Here is a 23,179-nt window from a genome sequence, read left to right as displayed (position 1 = left end):
CTGGGCACATGCCAAGCTATCTTCAATTTCTACAAAAGCAGTGAAAATTACTACCGTCACAATTGCCTGATTGTGGTCTATTATAATGGAATTAACATAAAACATCTAAAGAAGCATTTCAAAGCAGTACATTTTTATGCAATAATCTGATTTGAAGCTATCACTATCTGAGGAAAAGCTACTTGAAGATTAACATGACACCCTGTGTTAATACAGAGATAAACACGCTCATGCTCTGATTGGAAGCAGCCAACTGAATGCATTTGTCTCAACGCACTCCTACAGATCTAAGAGAAGCCAAGAAAATAGTGAGGGCTGAGACCAGGGGAGGACACTGTCCCATGGCTGACATCATCAAAAATTAATCAGATATCACAAATCTGATCCACATCTAGCATATAATTTCTTTTGAAATAATATAGAATTTGTTTAAAGTTGAAGTCACAAGATATTTCAAGTTTTGCAAGCTTTTAGTCACTGTGGTAGCTCTCATGCTCATTTTAGATTTCACAGCCCACTGCAATATAAAATATCACTTTCCAGTACCATATCATAGGCAATCTGATAAAGAGCCTACAAACCTCAGGCTCAGCAGCACAACTAATCACATCAGAGCATGTAAGATGCCAGCCTATAACACAGCCTAACTGCCTGAAACAACGCAGAGCCAACTTTCTATAGTATAACAAAAATGCCTAAGAATCAAGAGTCATATCTAAGCTAAAAAAATAAAAATGGAACATTTTATGACAGTAGACACCAAACCTTCACGTAGCTATCACCTGATCCCCTTGGTGCCTGAATCCTCGTGGGTTTGGCCCATATGCAGAACTGAAGTTTCTCACATGTCAATGCTGCTTCAGAGCCAATGATCTGGACAGGCCCCCGAGCCACATCCAAAGTCTGGAGGTGCTGAAGTGTTGTTGTCAAACTAAAGGCTGTTGTTCCTGCTCTTGCATTTGATCCAGAGTCTTCCACTCAAAGTGTAAACACTGTTTCTGGCGCAATGTCTCAAACTAGGCCTCATCCTTCCCTTCTGTGTTCCTACTTGTTTGATCTCTGTCTCTCTAGTTTCCAAAAAGGTATCTGTGCAGGACAAATGTTCCTCAAAGGTTAAGACTACAGTGCAAACATCACAGACAATATGTGTTTTGAGGGCAATGTACATCATTGCAAAAAACTTTTTATGGCCCACAGGAAGCTGCCATATGCTATAAAAGGGCAGAACTTGAATCCCTTCTTTGAAGTATCGCGGTGCAACATCTCCTGCATTACCGAATGCCAAAGCAATCATTTTTCGAAGAGACATTCAAGAAGGGAACACCAAGAGCCAGAGCCACATGAAGTGACAGACTTTAACTCCAGCATGCTCTGATTTAATGCAAACACATTCCCTGCTTCTGGCTGTCATTGATTCTTGCGGGAACAGGCTGGCATTATAGACACAGCATACAAAATCACATGCCTTGCCACAGTGGCTAGGAAGATAACACATCATCAGCATAACAGAGAAATTCATCAACACACAGGAATGCAGACACATTGCTTATGTTCAGGGTATTCAGCACTGGTTCACTGAGAGCGTAGTGAATGCAGGTGGTAATGAGCAGCACCAGGGATAGAGGGATTTGCCTCAGCAGGCAAAGTATCAGTTGTGCAGAGTGGGTGGAGAAAGGACGTCATAAGCAGAGATGCAATTTAAACTGAAAACAAATTATTTATCAAACCTGAGAAGTCATGGTATGCTCTGTCACTCATTGTTTCAAATTACCAAATGGCTAATTTAGCACTGTTTGCTGTGTGGGTAGCTCTGTTACTGGCCGAGTGAGTCTTTCTTTTAGGACTAAAGAAGAGATTTTCAAAAGAACGCATTTCCACATACTTCAGAAAATGGCCAGAAATTAAAAAATTCTTTCCGTATGTGCTTAGAAGGAACTACGTTTGGGAAAAAAAAAAACACAGTTATCTTTTTCATAAATTTTGAACATACTGCTCAGATGATGAAGTAAGATACATTCATGTATTTATGATATATATTGCTGTGGAAAAAAAATATCTCCAAAAATGTCGTCTTGAGGCAGTACCAGAGTCAGTTATGCTAGCCTCCTTCTTTCTCTGGAGTACATCTACCTCCTGGTACTCCATATCACACTTTCCATTTGTTTTTTTTTTTCTCTTCATAATAAATAGATTTTTAAATAGAGAAATAAACACATTATCCATGAAAATGCCAGAATAGACAATAGTTTTAAAACTGTTTCTGCTTTATTTTTTACATGAACAATTCCTCAAACTTGGGACATATTTTGTAAACTTTTCAGTATTGTCAAGTAGGCACTTCTCAGATGAAAATAAGCTTCAATTGAAAAACTATGCCCAGATTTCATGTTTACATGCTCTGCTGTATTAGAGACAAGAAACTCTAAGCTAAAAGTCGTTCTAATCCAAAAGAGCGGAAAATTAGGCTAGATATTTGGAAGGAATTATTTATTCAGAGAGAGGTGAGGCCCTGGCACAGGCTGCCCAAAGAAGCTGGGGATGTCCCATTCCTGGAGGCACTCAAGGTCAGGTTATATAGGGCACTGGACAGCCTGAGCTGGTGAGGGTCAACTGGCCCACAGGAGGGGATCAGGGTTAGATGGGCTTTAAGGTCCTTTTCAACCTAAGCCATTCCATGATTCTATGAAGGTCAAGTGATTTCCTGAAGGTCACACAGAAAAGATTAATACTGGAGCTCAGTATGGAAGCAGACACATCCTGACTGCTGGAATGCCTGACTTCCCTAAAACCCTCCCTTCTGACAAGTGCCTTTGCAAAGCATCAGGCTAGGAATGGCTGTACCAAAAGCCTGGACATGGCAGGCATCAAGACTGAGGAGAACTCAGAAGGCAGTCCTTGCAGCAAGGCAATGGAGACAAAAAAACAGCACCCATACTCCTCTGTCAGCTTTTACCCCAAGCTCCTCTCGTAAATTCCTAATTCAGCATCTAACAGTTGTTAAAGTAGTTAGATTAGGGATATATGACAGGAGTAGTATTTTGAACAGAATTAGAAGAACAATTTATTGTTTTTATTAGCTGTTCTTCAGCAACCTATCAAGGCAACATTATTTATGCAGTTCTAACCTAAATCAAGACTTTACTGCCTTTAGGTATCCAACTTCCCTATAATGCCACTGTATATCATTTTCTGAAGGACTCATAGATTTAAAGCAGAACCACATCCCACTATAGAGACTGCTCAACAATTCAAGTCAAAGACATAAGTACCACGAAGCAAGAATAAAACAGTAATTAAAGCATAGCTCATGCTATTTCACATTCATGACAGAGGTAACACAAAGTGATCAGTGTTGTCAAATTAGATGCTTGAATTCAGGTGGCAAAGCTCTTATCCCATTTACCTTAAAAAGTAGCACTCCAAATAATTGATCATCATACTGAAATCAATGGAACAGATATTGTTCTGCACTCAGAAACCTACACTGTTTCAACAGAAACTAATACAGGTGCTGCACTAGATTGAGAAAGCCTGCTTGATTTTAAAGGACACCAGACAGCTGATCCTATTAGAACAGTAGTTACACACTGTCTAGATGTGGAAGTCAAATCTCACCTGAGGTCAAGGCTGCATTCCCTAAGGCACTCAAAAAACACATAAGGAAAGAAAATCCTTGCCCTCGGTAGGTCATGTTCAAAGCTGAGAGGTGAAATGAGTTGTCTAAAATTCGACAGCTGCCAAAAGCACAGGCCTCACAAATGTCCAAACTTAAGGTCTTATGTACCTGTCTACACCGCCAGGGATGAAACATAAAACTGAAGAAAAAGTTGTCTTTGGAAGAGTTCATGCCAGCTGATGTTTCCTTACAACAACTTGATCTGAGCTGAAATATAAAAGGCCTATTTCCATGTAACTATCTCTTCTTATCTAATTTTACTATGCTAGCACATGTATTCAGAAAGCCCTGAGACATTAAAAATACATGCTTTTTCTGACTAGGGAAAGCTTTCTGAACTGGAGCCCAAAATAGAGAGGACAAAAGGTAGCATTAAGGAAAACTGGGCTTTTATTGGAGCCCTCCAGAGCTGCCATGGCAGTGAAGTAGGTGAATATTTTAATCAGTACCAGCTTACCGCTTGCAGCAGCAATAAGACCAGAGGGCAATGCACTATTTCGCTAGAGCCTTCTCCATACAGAGGACTTCCAGTTCCTCAGGAGCTGACACAACCAGAGACTTTGATGGGAATTAGCAATTGTTTCTGTCTACTCTGGAAGAGTTGCTGGCTTGCAAGGCAAATATACCTTGCGTCTATGTTATCCTTGTATGCAGTCTTAACTCAGTTCAGGCTCAGCGAGCCCTTGCAGCAGATAATGCTAGGGTCCTTCTAGGGCCTCAAGCTATTTTATCAACGAAGTGTTGCCAAACTAAGCACAGAGCTCCAATACAAACAAAAAAATAAAAGAGGGGAGACAAGGGTCTTCCTGACTACCCACATGGCTTCCTCTCCAGTTACAGCAATTCCATTTGAAGGAAGGATGTTGGAATTGGAGCCTGAACTGCCTCCCCAACTGAGTTAGGGCTCCAGAGGAGTCTTGGCCCTGAAACTGACTTTAAGTAGCTCCAGTACTCTCTACTACCTGGCCTATCCACTCAAATGAGCAGATTATCAGGCTCAGTAGTGTATGCGCATGGCTGAGATCGTGGCTACAGCTTCTAGATACATAGGTTTGGTAAAGACTCTGACTCTTCTCAAAGTCAGTAAGATTTCTACAGACTTCAGTATGATCTTTCTCATCACTGCTCTGTTAAGGCCAGGGAAAATCAGAACAAGTGGTTAGAGAGAAGGACTGATAGGAGAAAAAGAAAAAAAGGAATAAAGTTGCTCACAGATAAATAAGTCCAGGGAGGTGTCTGGGATTCAAATTTTGGTCTCCTCTCCAGATAATGCTACCGTTCTCTCCTGGAACACACACTGATTTTTGTTGTCAAACAACCCTTAGCAAGTGTTATCTTGGAGTTGGTAAATTCCATTAGGAACTGTGCACCTGTTCTCCCATTTTAATCTCCAGAATATACTGACAGTTTCTTCTAGGTGCCAGAGTACATCAAACCCCATCCACAGGATATGTCAGTTCACACTGGCAGGGAGTGACATTGGCATAAGGCATGATTCAGAATTACATTAAAGCTTTTGGCATGCTATTCCTTTACATTCCACTTGTAATTAATTATGTCCAAGCCTACCAGATGTGATGTGGAGTATGCTTTAGAAGGGTAATACTGGCTTTTCTGTTGGCTTATTTACATTAAAATTAAGGGCTTTCCTTTTTTAAACAGGAAAGAAGAACACTGTTTGTGCCACAAATAACATAAAGAGTCTTTTCCAAAATACAATATTCCCAAATGTGTAGTCAATGTGAGCAGTTATCACAGTAACATAGTTCAGATTTTGCTTCCCCAGTTGGATGATGAAATAATGATTAATTATCCTCATGTTGGGACAGTTACCAAGCCAAATGCATTTATTTAAAACTCTGCTTTTCATGGACAACTGCATAGATTTTATCTACAACTGCAAGTAGATCAAAAGGCATGTGAGCAAGGTGAAAGAAACATTGTATTTCTCAAGGTTTGAATATATCCCTAATTATTTTCTGCTAATCCACCAGTGATAGTTGGTCCCCAAATAGAACCTTTTTTGAGTGGGATCCCTTAAATAATTTCCTACCATTGCTCAGCCTCCTAAAGCTAGTTGTAAAACTTACATGAGTTCAATCAGATTTTGGCCATTGTTTAAAGCATTTCAGAATCATCCTACGAAACAATTCTGAGAGGCCCACAGTGTAGTAATATATTTGCTCTGGACTCATCCTGAAGGCCACTTCTAGTTGTGTATGATCAGAATCCAACTTAGATAATGGAAGTCAGCAAGCTGTGAAGTAAAACTTGTTTCTGTACTGTAAGTTATAGATCTGTATTATATAGTAAGTTACATACTGCTTTAGCAGTACAGTAGCCTGACAGTAAACTAGGCTCCAGCAAACATAGGCCTAGATAACTTAAGGTGCCCACATTATCTGGCTGGATCGACATTCTAAATATCATAATGCATGAGATGGCAACTAAAACAGGACTTTCTGAAGAATCTTATATTCTGTAAAGCCCCATATCCTTCACAAAGACACAGAGGGCAGAACTGATGCTCAAATGCCAGTATTTTCCAAAGGGTTCGGCTTACAATGTAGGTCCAAAAGATTTTGTGCCTCAGATGAAAAAAGTTGGCCTTAGAGCAATGTCAAGGAAGATGTCAACGGTTTACGGGCGTTAGGCCCGATTCCGTGACAAAGGGGATGGGGGACCCAAGGGCCCATGTCCCGGGAAAAGGGGAAAAGGGAAAAGGGTAGGGAGATGGCCCTGAGAGCAAAGAACAGCGGCAACAATCTGAGGAGAAACAAACTAATTTACTAAATAAAATATCGGAATGCAAAACAACACACTATAATACAATATAATTACAATTTAAGCTGATAAATCCAATACAGAGAGAGAGAATGTCCCAAAATCAAGGTAGGCCTTACTCTACTACCGACGATAAGACGGCTGGAGACGAGGGACGAGGTCTCGTGATCTGCAAGTTTTTATACTGCGAGCTTCTATCTTTTCCCTCCGGCTGGAAAATGGTAACAAAGGAGCAAAGTACCGTGGGGACTGTAGTAGTCCTTCTCTTCTGAGAACTAGGTACATCCACTACATGATGTTATGATGTGGAATACCAATAACCGAAAATCATAAAACCATGACAGGAAGATAACAAATGATAGAGAAGGAGACATAGTTGCAAGCTCATATTTTCCACAGACATATTTTTAAGGGAATGTTGTGTTTCAGAAAAAAAGGGAAAAGGGGAAAAAAGAAAAGGGAAAAAAAGAGAAAAAGAGAGAGAGGGAGAGAAAGGGAGGGAGAGAGAGAGAGAGAGAGGAAGAAAGATTTTTAGGGAAAAAAATCATACAACTTAACATAGCTATCTTAGAGTAGCGAATGATGGGATATATGTTTCTACACGAAATATTTTTTGCTGGAAAATTCCCAAGATGATTGGGAAGACTGCTGCCTGCATGAGTAGTGAGTCTCAAATATCTTGAAATGCATTCAATGCATCCATATGCAGAGGGACTTCTTCGTCCAAATTCTAGAAATAGAAAATCTCAGAGAATCCCACCCGGCTCATAACACACAGCTTCAGGAGCCCAAAATCTTCCTAAAGTTCATTCTAATCATTTCAGAGAACTTATGCCTCCTTCAACAATGAAGTCTGTGCCCATCAGTGAAACATCTTCACAGGAACCCATTTGCTGTTAAAGTGTTCTTTGCTGCATCAATTCATATTCCTGCAATTATTTCTCCAGTATTTACTTGCCTGATTTTATTATCACCATCACGGAATAATTGATGCCCTGAGTTCAAACTCTTGCACCAGGCAGGGTTCCATTAGATGAGGGTGCTCAGGGTCTTGTCCAGCCAAGTTTTGAAACTCTCCAAGGATGGAAATTCTACAGCCTGCTCCAGTGCTCAGCTGCTCTCACTGTGAGGACATTTTTGCTAAATCTAGTCATAATACCCCTGTGCTGCAATACATAAACATCGCTTCTTGTCCTTCTGCTGTGAACCTCCAAGAAGAGTTTGGGCTACATCTTCTCTGTAGCGATCTCCACCAGATTGTTACAGACAGTAATTACCCTCTGTTCCCCACGGTACATCTCCTGAAACAGCCAGGCCCTGTTGACATATGCACTGCAGGTTTGTTTCCACAGTCACCAGCAGTTCTCACACCAATGCTAGCAACTGCTGTAGTTTTCTTATTTCAAGGAGAACGGTGAATGTTAAAGCTACATTGAAGCTACAAGGGCATACAGAAAAAAAAGAAAACAACAACAACAACAACAAAAAAAAAAAAAACAACAACAAAAAAAAAAAAAAACAAAAAAAAACCCCAGTATCTGGTTCAGATGCCAGATAACTACTTTGAATAACGGCTTATCAACTTTAGAGAAGTCAGTTAATTAAAACGTGGTGTGATCAGAAAGCTGAGTCTTCATCTGATCAGAATAGCTACCCCTTCTCACCCATATCATCACTCTGATGCTTTCACAGACATTTTGAAAATTATTAAGGTAGCACATGTTATTCTTCACATTCAATGTATTAGTCAATGCCTTTCTTCAGAAAAAATATTTTTTCCTAGAACAGCAAATCTAAACACACTTTATTTTTTAACCATGTTTATCACAAGGAGAGCTTTTCTTTCTTAATGGGATCATAATTCACCCAGAACTGTTTGGAGGTTTACTTTTGACAGTAAACATATGATTAAATATAAGCATATGCGTAAAAATAAACATCCATCATGACTAAGGTGGCTTTTTATCCTAACCAGGAGAAGCCTTATAAATTTCAATTTTTTTGCTGATAATTTGAAGGCTACTTGCAATTCTACTCCTAGGTACCAAATGGGAATCTTTAAGAAGTGATCTGATTTTGCTAAGGGTAGAATATACAGCACTACCCACAGTGTTTCTCTGTTTCTGAAAAATACAGCTTGTGTCATGAATGAACATGAACAAGAAAGCACAGCTAAGGCACAGAGCCTTACATTTCATGCCTTTTTTTTTTTTGCTCATGCTTCAAACCATGTAGCCCTCAGTATGATCTTAACATTGGTGAGGGAGGAATAGCTGTACAAGTCTGACAACAAAGACTGCATCAAATGCCCTCAGCATGTGAAATCATTAAACTTCACAGTACAGTTCAGAAGCATATTAAGTTTTTAGAATATAAGCCAATAACTGAAACAAAATCACATTTTGTATTGTTTATGACAAGTTGGACACAAAGAGGAACAATATCAGAAACATATGTAGAAGGTGAGAACATGGCCAGTTCATGAGGTAACGTGCAACATTAAAGAGCAACAATCTTTTGATGGGCACAGTAGGAACTTTAAGTGATTATTGGGACTTGGTGTATTGAAAGAGTCCCTGATAACGAGCTGTTGATTCATCTGTCTGGAAAAAAATATTAAATGGAATAAGAAATTTTAATTGAAGGGAAAGGGAAATCATACAATCAGCGTGAAGAAAATAAAGGAGAATAAGATTACACTTCTTTCACGCTTTGATATGGATATCAAATACAGCTCATGTCAATACCACTTTTTGGGCTTTCGTTTTGTGTATGTGTATTGTTGAGCACTTCAGTATGATCCACAGTTCTGAACAGCATGAAGCAAAGGGACAGTGTAATGTTAAAACAGCTGACTCAGTTGCTATCTAACATAGGGAATAGAAAACTAGTTCACAAACACTATCTCACTCCCTGCTCTCCAAAAAGAAAACAGATAGACTGACCTCCAAGTTTGTTGCTGTTCATAAATAAATCCATCACTAGACCTGATCCTCACCTGGAATGAATTGAGCTAACAGACAGCAGACAACTGAAAGTCTGTCCTTTTCTAGATAGAACAAGTAAGGAGATATATGTCCTCTTCCCAAATGGGAAACCCAGCAAATTAAAATGTTACCACTAGTTTGACTAAAATACTGTTTATTGAAAAGCTTTAAGAACTTCAGAGCCCCCAAACAGTTACGTTTAAGTTCCCTTTTTGTTTTAAACAGAGCTGAGTGATATTCAAAAGTTTAAGTTAAACCATTTTTAAAACAAAGAACTGAAGTCACCCAGGTTCCACTGGCAAGTGCTTGTCCCTTATTTTAGAGTTCATAACCTATTCTGGAAATAAAAAACAAGGGATGCAGCCACTTACTTCGTTACCAGTCCTCATTGCCTCTCAGTTTTCATGAGTGACAATTCCAGCTCCAGTGGAACAAGGCACATTCCACAAAAAAAAAATGTGGAGTTTCACTACCCTGCACATGCACTTCCATTTAACTCCCGTGTATTTTTGGTTGAACTGGGCAACTTGATACTGACATCAGATTAATGCATGATCTCTATGCCAGGAATGTACTAAGTACTCCTCTGCCTGAAGACACCTGAAGGTGTCAAGGAGAAAAATTTTGCTCCTGAAACATATGTGCACTTGTGCATAGAATACACTTTTAAAAATATCAGCATTTTACACCACATTCTCAGTGCCTTCTCTGAAGTTCAGTGATCAAGGCATGAATTCATGAAATCATTCACAACATACAACACCATTACTTTGTCCTTCAAAGACTCACACTCCCCTAAAAATCCCCTCCTTTGTGCTGTTAATTATTGTTAATTATTATTTTGAATGCAAGTGGAAATGATACTCCTTTTAAACCTTTCTTCTTTAGAACCCTTTTTTTGGAAGGTGCCAGAAGCATTTGATTTGGAATTGATACATGCTCTGATCAATACTGATCAAACAAGGCTTTGATTTCCCTTAGTTTCTCCTCCCTTCTCTCTATCACCAGTTTACAATTCACAAACCAGGAATGATAAAAGATGCAGGCTAGGAATTAACATTCCAAATAGAACTTGGAAGAAATACTATTTGTACCATTGTCCTTTATCTTTCAAGCAGCTAAAATAATCACTAGTGTTTTATAAATGAAAGAGGAGAATTAAAATGTATCCATTGCAATGGGTTGGATTACAGAGAAGGATAACTGGGTAGATCCTGAGAGCACTTAAAATGACAAGAGTCATTGAGAAGAACTGAGATGCATTATCCTATATGTGCTAATGATAGCTTGTGAAAAATATTTCCCTATGTCACTACATCACTTTTAAAAGTGCAGCAGAAATACAGAGGGCAGTGTTTTGGAAAGCCATGAATCTGACTTGACTACCAAGTGATCGGAGCTTGCAGACTCTGTGGCCTCTTTATATCATTGCACTGTAACATGCTACAGACTGGTCTGCCTTCTTCCTTGTACAGCTACTTTTCCTGGACATCTCTATCTTTACTGGCGAAGTTTCTGGAGACTTTTCTGTTTCTTTGTAAATTGGTAACACCGTTGTTTCAAGCCTATTCAGTCTAAGCCTCGTGACTCCCCTTGCCTCCTTACCTTTCATCCCGCTGCCCCCCAACTTGCCCTCCTCCCTCTACAGTGTTTCTTCTGAACTCTCCTCACCTTCCTCTTTATTCCTGCCTCTCATCCCAGTCATGACAGCAGGGACCCCAGCCTAACAGGACAAGCAAAATTTATTAATTTAGGACCCGCTGTAGAGGTCTCTTCCTCCAGTGCTTCAAATGGTGAGTCACTATTTCAGCTAAAATCCACACCACCAGGAAACAGTGTTCCTATGGATTCCAGCTTTTATGATGCATCATTATTGATTTCTCTGTTGCTTCATGTTGATTCACTTCGACTGAAATGTGTATTTTTGATATAAAGTAATTCTCTGTTGCCTCCATTTTAGATCTTTAATTTGAGAAAATGACCTGTAATAATAAAAGGCACTTTTGAAAGCTAAAGCTGCTAACAGCCAAAGAAGATTTCTGGAGAAAAGTTTTGTCATGTGGCAGTCACTATCAGTTTATGAGATGGAACATTTTCTTTCTCCAGATTGTAGCACAGCTACAGCGAAGTCCTGCAGCAGCAGGATCAACAGCTTCCCTCCATGTCGTATCCAGCAGAGATGTTCAGAGCCTACCTACAAGCATGGTCGATTCAGTGCCTCAGCCCCCATTTTAGCCTGCTAACCTGCACTTGCTCTGATCAGATGCCTCTGGGTCCTAACTGAGAATAGCCAAGAGATATTCTGTGGAGGAATATAAGAACAAGTCAAACATACAATGATGTTTCCTTCGTATATTCTCCAACCTCTGGTTTCCTCAGCTGGACGCTATTTTTATGCCTTAGAAACCTTCACAGTATACTTCTCTTCAATAGCTTCTCCTGTCTTAACCTGAACCTGCTAAACTTCTTGCAGCCAGTGCAGCTTTGTTCGGTGCAGGTCTCTGAAGAATTGTGTGCTTTTGTTTGCTATCATTCTACTTCCTGCTAGTTTCATCTGACACCCTTATTCCTCTTTAATAAACATAGTGAGCAGTCATTTCCCTCTCCATTTCACATCAGGGAACATTCAAGAGAATGAAGACGAATATTTTAAAGAAACAAATTAAGGAAACTGAGAATCATTCAGAACTTAATTGCTGAACCACTGTATTCAAACTATTTCACACGCAAAAAGTTCTTGGGTTTGAGGGATTTTTCACAGCTCACGGAAGAACACAAAAACAAGGAATTCCTGGCAACTGCCAGCAAAAGCTGTCAGACACTCAAGCTGCAAGGACATCTTTCTCCCCTATCAACAAAGTGCACTGTAAGCTTGTGAAAGCTGGGATGCAATCTCACATAGAACACATCAATTCAGTATGTTCTCCCATAAACAATATTTTTTTCTTTGAAATGGCAACAAGAGTTTCATGCAGTTTCTCACATACTTTCAATGAACAAGTGTGATGATGAAAGAAAAGTCTCTTGAGATGGAGAGAAGATGTAATCCCACACATCTAGGAGCTGCCCGCACTTAGCTTTAAATGAGACTCTCTGGAAGGGTCCTATGGATGGAGAACAGTACTGAAGCCTCAGCATACTGTTTGTGAGTTTTCATTTACATTAAATAGAGATAAGTTGGCCACCTACTGTTAGTATTTGCATATCAGATGGTTTTGTCTCACATCAAGAGAAACTAAATGGTTTTAGTTTTAAACAGATGGCAAACTGTTGGCAGGAGCTTTCAGAGGCATTAAACAATTGTACAGTAAAGTAGCACTCATAGGACAGATGAGAAATGAAATACCCAATGATAGAAAGTGACCTGAAATGAAATTTAAGGTATAGGCCATCACACAGCAGGATATTGAAAACCTTCCTGCAGATCTGCATTCTGCATCTAGCTGCTCCCGTCTCTTTCAAGGACAAAGCAAAAGCACCAGGTTGAAAGTAGATTTGCTTTCTGGAACAATGAAAATCCACATCCAAGTTTGGATCAGAGTGTTTTCATGTTTCTCACAGATTGTTTCACACAGAGTTCCCATCTCTCCTGAGCCAGGTGAGAATACCTCTAGGTGAGACAGAACAGCTGAAACAAAACACTGCAAAAACAATTTGCAGTAATAAAAGCCAGTCTGTCAGCCTATCAAACAAGACTATGCAAAAGATAATCCCGAATAACACACATATAAATGCCCTCTCTATCTAGGCTGTCACCTGCAGCTCACCTGCCTAAAATCCTTATTTAGACACCAGGGGAAATACAGCTGTTGAGATCCACATGTAGCTCAGTAAGCATGAGCACGCTGAGGGTATCCCAGAGCTGGACTCACATTTTGCCCGGTCTCAGTGCAGAGTCTTAAGCATGGGGAGCCCGTGGGATCATGGCTGATTCTTTGTCTGGTGCAAGAGCTGCTGGTGGGATGGACGGCACTGCCTCAGAACAGAGACTGCACTGAGACTGTGCATGCTGCAGGAGAGGAACCTGAAAGTTAACACGTAAATTTTCCTGCTGCTTAGAAAAAGAAGCACAGGAGAGAGGCTGTTTAAATTAGTCTGAAGGAAACAAGTCAGCCAGACATACAGAATGACAGCTGTCATGTGGCACTTAGTTGAAGCTAGCCCTACAAGCTTTTACACCAGTGAAGAGCCCATGTCAGCTAAACCTTCCCCTATCATCGTCACAGCCAAGCAATCATTGTTCTTAACCCTCCTTCTAGCATCCCTATTCATCCCTTCATGATGCCTTGAGCTTTTGATGTCATGAAATACCAGCCAAAACCCGTGAAATGTACTAGAGGTAAAAACCTTTTTGGTTCTTATCCTGCTGGGAGCTTTGAATAAGTACAAGAAGATAGACATTTTGAGGAAACCCAAATTAAAAGCTCTAGGTTTTCTTCATCTGAAGGTACTGACAAGTTAAAGAATACTTTGGATCCCATGGAAGAGGATCCAAATGCATTTTAAAAATGTATTAAATTTCTTTTTCCAGGGCTTCAAGGCTTCTCTAATTCAGAAAAGATGGAAATGTTCTTATGCATAGATGTATTTTATCTACCAACTAGCAAACTGGAACAAACTGAGTAGTGAAGGAAAAAGACAGCTCTTTGTGAAAATGGTAGGTTCATATTCAGTTTCTCCTGTATTATGCCTAGGATTACACAGTCCTTTACACTTTCTTATATCTCTAGTGAGTCAAAAATGCTTTGCAAATGCTTTCAAACCATGACATAGTTTTGCCCCATGGTATAGTCCTCCACTCACAGCTCTTTCTGGAGTCTAGTCTTCCTGGGCTTGTCTCCCAAATTCACAGAAGAACAGTCATGGTTAAGTAAAATCAGTGCTTAGGTTTCCATTTCCATGTGACAGATTATGTACCATTGGTTTAACTGATTTGGCTATTGTTCTTACTGAATCATCAGAATGAAACTCGATTACAAATCAAAAAAGTTGCACTTAAAATATAGTTGACTTAAAATCTTTTCAGTTTTTGCATCCTTTTGTATCCAAGACAAGCTGGCAGGATTGCTAGATATACATAGCCTACACTGCTGAATCTCTAGTTTTTAATAGACAAATTTTTCAGTCCAAAAATTTTGCTCCTCGGTGTTCTTGCTCCCTCTTTCTCTCATGCAATCATTTTCAGCATGCATTACTGCTTATCTCTGCATCTCCAATATCCTACTGCTGGAATTCATTTAATGTAGTAAAAAAAACCTTTTTTTCTTTGTACAGAAATGCTGACATTGGTGAAAAACATATACATGCTCTTACAGGCAATTAGAAAACCAGCATGCAACCATAAAATCTTCCAATATAATAAAAACAAATTTAAAGAAAAAGGAAAAAAAAAAAAAGGAGAAAGCAAACATTTCCCCAGAGAATACACGCAGTTCCTCAGACAGTCTTCTATTTTTTCATCCATCTTCCCTCTTTGCTCCCAAACTGACTCCAACACATACCAGTCAGCCCAGCCCATCCAGAATACATGTTTTACCAGATCCAGCATGAGCACATTCTCTTGTCTGATTTGTATGCATGGAGCCCTTCTAAGGGCTATATGCTTCTACTATATACTTCTACTTCCAAGTATAGTACAGAAGGACTTACCTCCCAAAAGTCACAATCTTCTCTCCCCATCCTGATCCAGGACAGTAGGACTCCCAAAGCTACTGCTTAGCGTTGATATCAGATCTTCCTTTTGAGTAACTGAGAGCAGCAGTAAGTCAAGCACTCCTTGCCAGACAGTCACATCCATGAAGAACTGAAGGCAATCTACCGCTCCTTTAAACAGTTAAAAGTATGGAGCCAGGACCTAAAGAGAAAACACAGATATTTCACAAATAATACACTACATACACTACATGATGTTATGATGCGGAATACCAATAACTGAAAACCATAAAATAATGACATACATATATATATACACATATATATTCTTCTTTAAAGTCTGTAGGAGGATCTAACCTTCCCAGCACACACACAATAAAGCATATCGATCTGGCCTGTGCTGCAAACATGCTTCATAGTTCCAAAATCCTCTTGGGACAGCAAAACTAGAGGTAGCTCTCTACCCTGACTATAGGGCTCCAGATGGGTATGTATCCTGCAGTTTCCAAACAAACCTCACTAAACACTGGGCTAAACTCTTAAATCCTTGGAATTTCATCGATTTTGACCTGATTTTCCAGGACTAAAAAGAAACTAAGGATAGACTCGGTCTGCAGTGAATTTTGGCCTGATGGCTTTACCCAGTTCAGCTTACCACACTCAGAATGCAGCCTTGTTTCTTTGCTTTCCTGACTCAGGGAGGAAGAATGGATCAGGATAAATTGTAGTTAAGTAGAACAGAGGCATCTGGGACAGGGGAATACCAGGAGGATTACCACTGTAGCCAAACGCAGGCAACCCTCTGTATTTCGTTCTCATGCACTGAGACCAAAAGTCTGGTCCGGGCCAAATACTACATACAGGCACCAATATGATGTACAGCAAAATGGCGTTTATTGGTAAAAGTTACAGAACTATATAGTATTTCTTTTTTTTTCTATTATCTTTTACTAGACTGTTCCAGAAGCTCATGCGGGCTCCTGGCCAATCATATTGAATATCCCGCTTTGTCCCCTCACTTCCGAAAAGCCATATATGGGGTAGTTAAACACCTTGTTATGAAAACAAAGAAGGACAGCCTCCCCGTCTTACGACACGGGTTCAAGTAAGTAGGACAACCAATAGAAAGCAAAACGAGGAAGGGCCTTCCGTGTTACAACCCGAGTGCTCCGTTATTCGCCTAATACAACATACCACAGGTACACTCCCTTGCTATTAAAAGTAATCATCCATCTGCAGAATACATGGCCACCTTGTCCTGGAATCAGCATATCCTTCAGAACAGGCACTGCCTCTCACTTTGCAGAATCTGGCTGTTGTGAGTACCAGTATAAGCACAAATTGGGTCCATTTGGTAGATATCTGACTCAGAAAACACTGAAAACAGTTCTAGAGACTCATAGGAAGTGAGGAAAGGGTTAATATTCTTTCTAAAGATTTCCAGTACTCACATCACAACACCTTGAAGCATGTTAGATGTATGCAGCAAAGGATGCCTCCTTTAACTCTCATTAAGTGTTTTTTTTTTCTTTTCATTCAGTGTCTGTGGGATTCTGGTATATGAATTGCCTCTACCAGTGGAGGCTATGGAATGGGATGGGATTTAGCTAAGTGTAGGCTTTTTATCCTCAAATACCTGGAGGCAACCTGGTATGGACACTCTGTGGCATAAATTAACATCTATTATCTCTATCATTCTATTTGATTCAGCCAGCAGAGCATCCAAGCAAAAAGGTTTTTTGGAGTTCTGAGCCTGTCTAAATGCCTCAGGTGCCCTCAGTAATTTTTTCTCCATGAAAAATGCATCCCTAAATAATACAGCATTGCGTAAAGTGAACAACAAACAGATCCTGCTTTGTTCACTAGCAAACAGCACTGGCTGGGAACACTAGACCTGCCAGGCTGCATCCATCTAGCTCAGTCACTTTTCTTTGAGAATACCAGGTGCTGCAAATAGGAGTAGGAAAAAAAAAACAAAAACAAAAAGACAGTTCAGACAGACATGGGTAGATTTGCCTCCATGATGACCACTTTGATTACCACCAACTCTTACAGATCCAATGTGGCACCTCACACTGCAGAAGCTGATCACCTTACCCTGTCCTACTACAGAGTAGAAGCAACAAAGTACGAAACGCAGCGTGGAGGTAAGTACTCTCAGGACAGAGGACAAGGCATGCCCTGAGAAAAGAGGAACCATAGCACAATAAGTCTTCAAAGCCTATCTGCCAGAGACCCCTGAACATGGTCATTTAGTTTGAATAACACAACCAGAACTTCATCCACTGCTGCCAGATGATCCAGAATGCTCCTGGTCTAAAGCAACATCATTCCTCTAAAAAGCAGGTGCTCACCACAACCCCTGTGTAAGGAACCAACCTAGAAGCTGCTCCAAGTTTTGCTCCAAATGAAACCACCTGGAGCTAGAATTTTAACAGACAGAACGAATTGGGGGGGAAAAAGACAGTTTTTATGCATTTAACTTCATTTCAAACAATTTTTATGTCTCCTCCCATAAATTGCAGTCTTTCTGCTTCAGCAAGATGGAATGAAAAACTGGCTGCACAGCTTCATTGCTCGGAGAGAGAATAGGAATGATCGGTAAAGAAACTGTTCAGAGCTCAGTGGTTAGTATTGAAGACTGCACGTTCATCATCTTTTAAAGGAGTAGTTCCACACAAGAATAACTGTGGCATGACGAAAATGGCTAAATGGAAAGGCAAAGAATCAAAAATTAGGCTATCACAAGTCCTGAGATTGCTGAGAAATCAGGCCACCTATGATGGGAAAAAAAAGAAAAAATAGGATCTTGCTTTATTTCTTGGTTTTGATGTTCAGGTTGTCAAGTTCTTTCTCATCATAGTTAAATGTTACAACTTCCAAAAGAGTGGAATTTCCTTTTTATCCAGAAGTTCGAGCATGAACATAAGACAAGGATGATGTGAGCATCACGTTTCTGAAACAATGGAGAGGAAAAAATATTCTCTTGTTCTTTTTGGAGAGAAAAAACATTTTGAAAAATTGTTGATTGTAACATTGATTTTTCAGTCTGGAGCAGTTTCTCATTTGAATTTCTTGTTGTTAGACATGAAGTTGCTATAAAATCAAAATTGAAATGACACCACCAGCAAAACACTTTGAGACGAGCCTAAATGATTAATTTTTCCACCAAAAAAATATATGTATCCTGTGGAAAATTATCAGCCTACATTCCCAGCTTTGGAACAAAGCCAAACTTCAGCACTCAGTGCAAAATACAGTCTCTTTCCTCTGCCCATATCCTGGTCAACACAAAGCTGAATTGCTGCACAGATGTCAGGACCATGCTCACTTTTCAGCAGCAGAGGCCTGGACTGAAAATAATTCTACAGCTGTTGAGAATGATCATTCTATAAATCAAACTAACACATAAATGGAATAAACTCAAATAAATAAATAAATAAATAAAGCATTACACTTAAGGCCTACTGGATTTTGTGGCAAAAAAAACAATATTAAACATGCTCTCCCTGTGAGGAATACAACTGGGTTTGAAAATATTATATAGATACTGCAGATATAGATACCGTATTCTGTAGATATAATGACAAGCAACATCAGCAAAAACTTACTGTGCGTAATAGTTTTCTAGAACAGTGAGCACATCTGTCAGGGAAGGGTATGCAGGCAGCCCCAGCAGAATCTAAGAAGAGGCATGGAAATGAAGGTAGGCTACAAAAGGAGTTAGGATCTAACAGCCTGTAGGTCCTGCCAGCATTTATTACCTATAAAGAAGATGTGATAATATAAGAGGCTGCATTGTGCAAAGCACCTCTATTTTCTAGATTATAGGCTTTGTTAAAATACCTGACTAGCATGTAGGGCAATAGAAATTGAGGCAGGATGCTGAAAAGACCCAGCCAGTTTAAACTCCTTATACTTTGTTGAAAGAAAATTTAGAGGAAAATGATCAGAATCAGAAGGCTATAATTTATCTTGAGCTCATCAACTCCACTGAACAGCAATTGCTTAAGAAGCACATTACATATACTCTCATAAATGAGAGTATAACGCTGGCATGTGAGCTTTCCCTTAGTGCAAAATTTACTCATCTGTGTGATGCACCGAAGAGACAGTCACTCTAAGGGAGTGCTTAAGACTGCAGTTTTCACTTGACCGCAGAGTTATAGAAGATACATGCAAGACCCTTGTGTGAAAAAGCTTATTAATGGGAAATTGTCAGCAACAGGTTTTTTACCTGGGAATTGGCCTTGAGCTTTCTACTGTGGGCAAGAGCTCACCTTTCCCATTTAGCTGCTCACAAGGCAACGCTCTTAAGACCCTACAGCCTGATAATGATAAGGAGGTGACAACGAGTAGCTGAACTAAAACAAAAGTTTCATGGCTGGACAAAATTGGTTCCGATTGGCTTTAGAAAAAATGGAATGGGATAAATCTGAGAGGAAACATTCTCCAGCTGACCACAAAGAAGTACATTTTGAAAACAAACAAACAAGATTAACAGCAAGAACAACAAAAAGCACGAAAAGACAGAGCATAGTGATTTCTGAGCATACTTGACATTAAAAAAAAATAAATGCCTGAACCATGCAACAAGCAGTGGATTTACAATCATAGCATTACCCATTACCAGCCTCAGGATAGGTTCATGCTGAGTCACACCACAGCACCACACCCCTCCCCCTGTCTGAGGGGATCTGATCTGACATTACACTTGTAGTACTGAGGCAAACCATTGGAACAAATGCACCCATCCTCCACTCCCTTGTTGGAACCTCCACTCAGATATGAGCAGCTCAAGGAACTACCCTGCTCACATGGTGCAGCTGAAGTTGAAAGATTATGTTTGCCCACAGCCTTACACTTTTGCAAAACATGAACATAAGGGACCACATCATCAGCTACTGTGGACAAGCTGTTGAGGATCTCCTCCCGTCTCCACAGACTGCTGGAGCCAGGCAGTCTCTTGTGGCCATTTCAGCTGCTTTACACAGCATTGCTGCATTGATTCAGTTCCCTACCACTGATGCTAAAATCACAAGAGTTGCGTAAAGCTTCTAAGTAGCAATATAGTTATGATATTAAAATGGTGATGATGGGGAGGCGAAGTGGGGTTTTTTCCTCCTTTCACAATCTAGTACCTGCTTTTAGGGTCACTTTTTGGACATTACTCCACATAGATAAGAACTATAGTCTTCCCTTTTGTGGGACATATCCAACTGCAGAGTAAGTTCAATTTCACAAATCAGGTTTGAAAAGAATCTTCCAATGACAGTGGTGAACAGGAAATACTATGCTCAGCGTGAAGGATACAGACATTTGATGTTGCTCACAGCTCTGCAGAATAAGAGGTTCTTTAGGGCCAGGGGGTCACTTTTGCTTTCTAGGACACAAGCAGTCTCATCTGTAAAAAAGGGTTCTTCATTCTCTTTGCTAAGCATCTTGAAAGACAGAAACAGAATCTGCAAAAGCCCTGGCAGAGCAAATATTATAGGATATAATAATTTGAAAGCATTTCTGATCTAAAGTAATCATATACCAGTGGCTAATGGTACATGAGCTGAGTGCATTCAAAGAAGAGCTTTCTCCTCCTTTAAGTCGTTTGAAAGAAGCAGCAGGAAAAGTATTTTGCAGAGCTGGATGTGCTGAGTACAGAATGACACAACAGTGTTGGGACCTACCCAGGAACCACATGCCTTCTTTTAATGGAAGCAAGTGAACAGGCTGTCTTTCAAAGCTGGAATCTCTTGGATTATAAAGGGTTTGTTCATTTGTTTTTGGCAAACATATTTCTACACAGAAAACAACTGGTCTCTGTGACAGTATGGAATGGAAAGGAAGTTCACTCTACTATGAAACTGCTCAGAAATTTTTGAATGCAATACTGTTAATGCTTGGAAACATTTAAGCAACCTTTTAATCTGTGGGCTGTTTGAAAACAGCAATCATTCCATCTAGAAGAAAGATGGGTGACGCATTTTGGAGATAAAAAACATTGCAAGTCTGCAAGATGGCTATCAAGTAATTTAGGTAACAACAAACACTAGCAGAAATCTTATTTTCTGACACTTTCCTCATACAATAAAGATTACTTCCTATGATACTGATTCCCAGTGAAGCAGAGATGTGAATTTTGCTCCATCCACCTGAATAATGCTGAGTGCCCCACAAAACCACTTCCAGGTAGATACTCCCTGGTCAGACCCTGCTTATATGGGTGTGCATCAGCTGGTTGTAGCATTTCAAAACTGAAAATAAAAGATAAAGAATGAGTGAAAACATGCCACAGAGGATTAACAGACAAATCTGAAAGCAGGAAATACTGAGAAAAAAACTGACATCTCAGCAAAAATTATTTTTGCGTCACTTTCATGAGAGAAAATTGGACATGGAAGCATTTACATGAGAAAGCCTGGTCCAGAAAAATGACTCCAGAAAATGGAGCAGAAGAGTCAGCAATACAGCTCTCATGAAATATTGGAGCAAGATTGTCCTGGGTTAACATCAACCAACATGAAACCCAGCACTGTCATTTCCAAAACATTATTTATTTTCAGAAGTATTTAAAACAACATTTTCAATATTTCAACATTTCTGCCATCTTACTTCTCTAATGATTAGGATGAAAACAAGCACAGAGACACTTGATCACAGAACAGAAATCCTGTTTTCTCAGCCAGGCCCTGTCTTCTCTGAAGATTTCATTGTAAGGCCGTGTATTTCCTGGTTCATCATTTATCAGCAAGAACCCTTTCAAACTTTCTTGTGTTTCTTTGCCTTTAGTAACTCACACATAGCAATGCTGTGGCATTTCTCAGTGATTTAACTGTACTTTTTCAATCATGCAGGAGAATGGTAGGAAGGTTTAATCTTAACAAATGCTTAGATTAAAGTAGAGACTGGGAACAACATTTCCACTAACAATGCTGCTTCATTCCTTCTGAGGAATGAAGGTTTTGAGGAAGAATAGACTTTTGTTGCCCAATATTCACATTCTTGGTTTTTCTCATAATAAATGCACAAAACAAAAAAGCTTAAGAAGAAGAGGGATTTCATTAGGCACCTTTCTTTTTCAAACACAGAACATGCATTCAACACAGGCGCATACAAAAGTAATCAATAATTAACATTTTCTTGAAACAGACATGTTGAACACACACATTTTAGCATTCTGCTCCACAGTTAGGCAGAGAAGTGAACACCACAAAAAGCTGAAAACTAAATAATACCCCCCAGACCCCTTGAAATCTGTCCCTATTAATTCGTCTCAGTAATAGGGCTAGATTTTTCAGATAAGTGCAGCACACAGCAGCCGAGGTCCAAAAGCCAAAAAGCAAACAGAATTGGTGTCAGTCACATGAACACACTCATGAATACACTTCCCTTTTTCACTAGAGTGTTATTTCTCTCTTATGGCGCTTTGTTACAACTAACAAATTCTTTTTCGTTCAGTGCTCTATTAGACATGAGAAATAAGGTTGTTGATTCTTTCTGTGATTTGTTCACTAATTCAGGCAGAGAAAAGGAATAATTGCAAGCATATCACCTGTGGAAAATTCCTTCTAATTTATTTGGGCTGACGAATGGACCACGCAGATATGAACTACTCATACAGTAACAACTGAAGCAAGAACAAAAAGCTTACTGGACTAATGCAAAGCAATCACAGGAAATGGGGTTCCTTTCAGAACAGAGAATTCCAAACTGCTAGAAATTAAATTGGCTAGGAAGGGTTCAACAAGACATCTTCACAAAAAAATAGATAGAAAAAGATGTAGAAGCAGTGGTTTATAAAAGCTGTGGGAAAGTAATTAAGATATTTGTGTTGATAGCCTCAATGCCTAGATGTCTGCAAATAATCTAAATCAGCAGTCTACTTTAAAGAAATTGTACTAGAAGAGACTTGCTTGTATCATATGTTTATCTTGCCTTTTTCCTCTGTCATAACCAATCTTTCCTTATTTTTTTTTTCAGAACTCACAGTAAAGTACAAATACTTCTAAAAGCTGGGAAATATAACTTCAGAGCACAATCACAAACACCAATACAGATACAGTTTTTCAGTTGCTTCTTTTCCTGT

The 23,179-nt window shown here is 39.6% G+C and overlaps 1 long non-coding RNA gene across 1 annotated transcript in view; it reads right to left on the bottom strand.

Annotated features, from left to right (window-relative positions):
• LOC110397339 overlaps positions 1-23,179 on the bottom strand; it is a 246,945-nt gene that overhangs the window by 72,363 nt on the left and 151,403 nt on the right. Inside the window, exon 3 of the long non-coding RNA XR_002437713.1 lies at positions 15,097-15,301. This is a non-coding gene — a long non-coding RNA (uncharacterized LOC110397339). The remainder of the gene's footprint in view (positions 1-15,096; positions 15,302-23,179) is intronic.

This window comes from Numida meleagris, chromosome 4 (genome assembly GCF_002078875.1).
Source record: "Numida meleagris isolate 19003 breed g44 Domestic line chromosome 4, NumMel1.0, whole genome shotgun sequence".
Taxonomy (NCBI): domain Eukaryota; kingdom Metazoa; phylum Chordata; class Aves; order Galliformes; family Numididae; genus Numida; species Numida meleagris.
The sequence above is the reverse complement of the archived record's forward strand: the minus strand, read 5'-3'. Positions and strand labels throughout refer to the sequence as shown.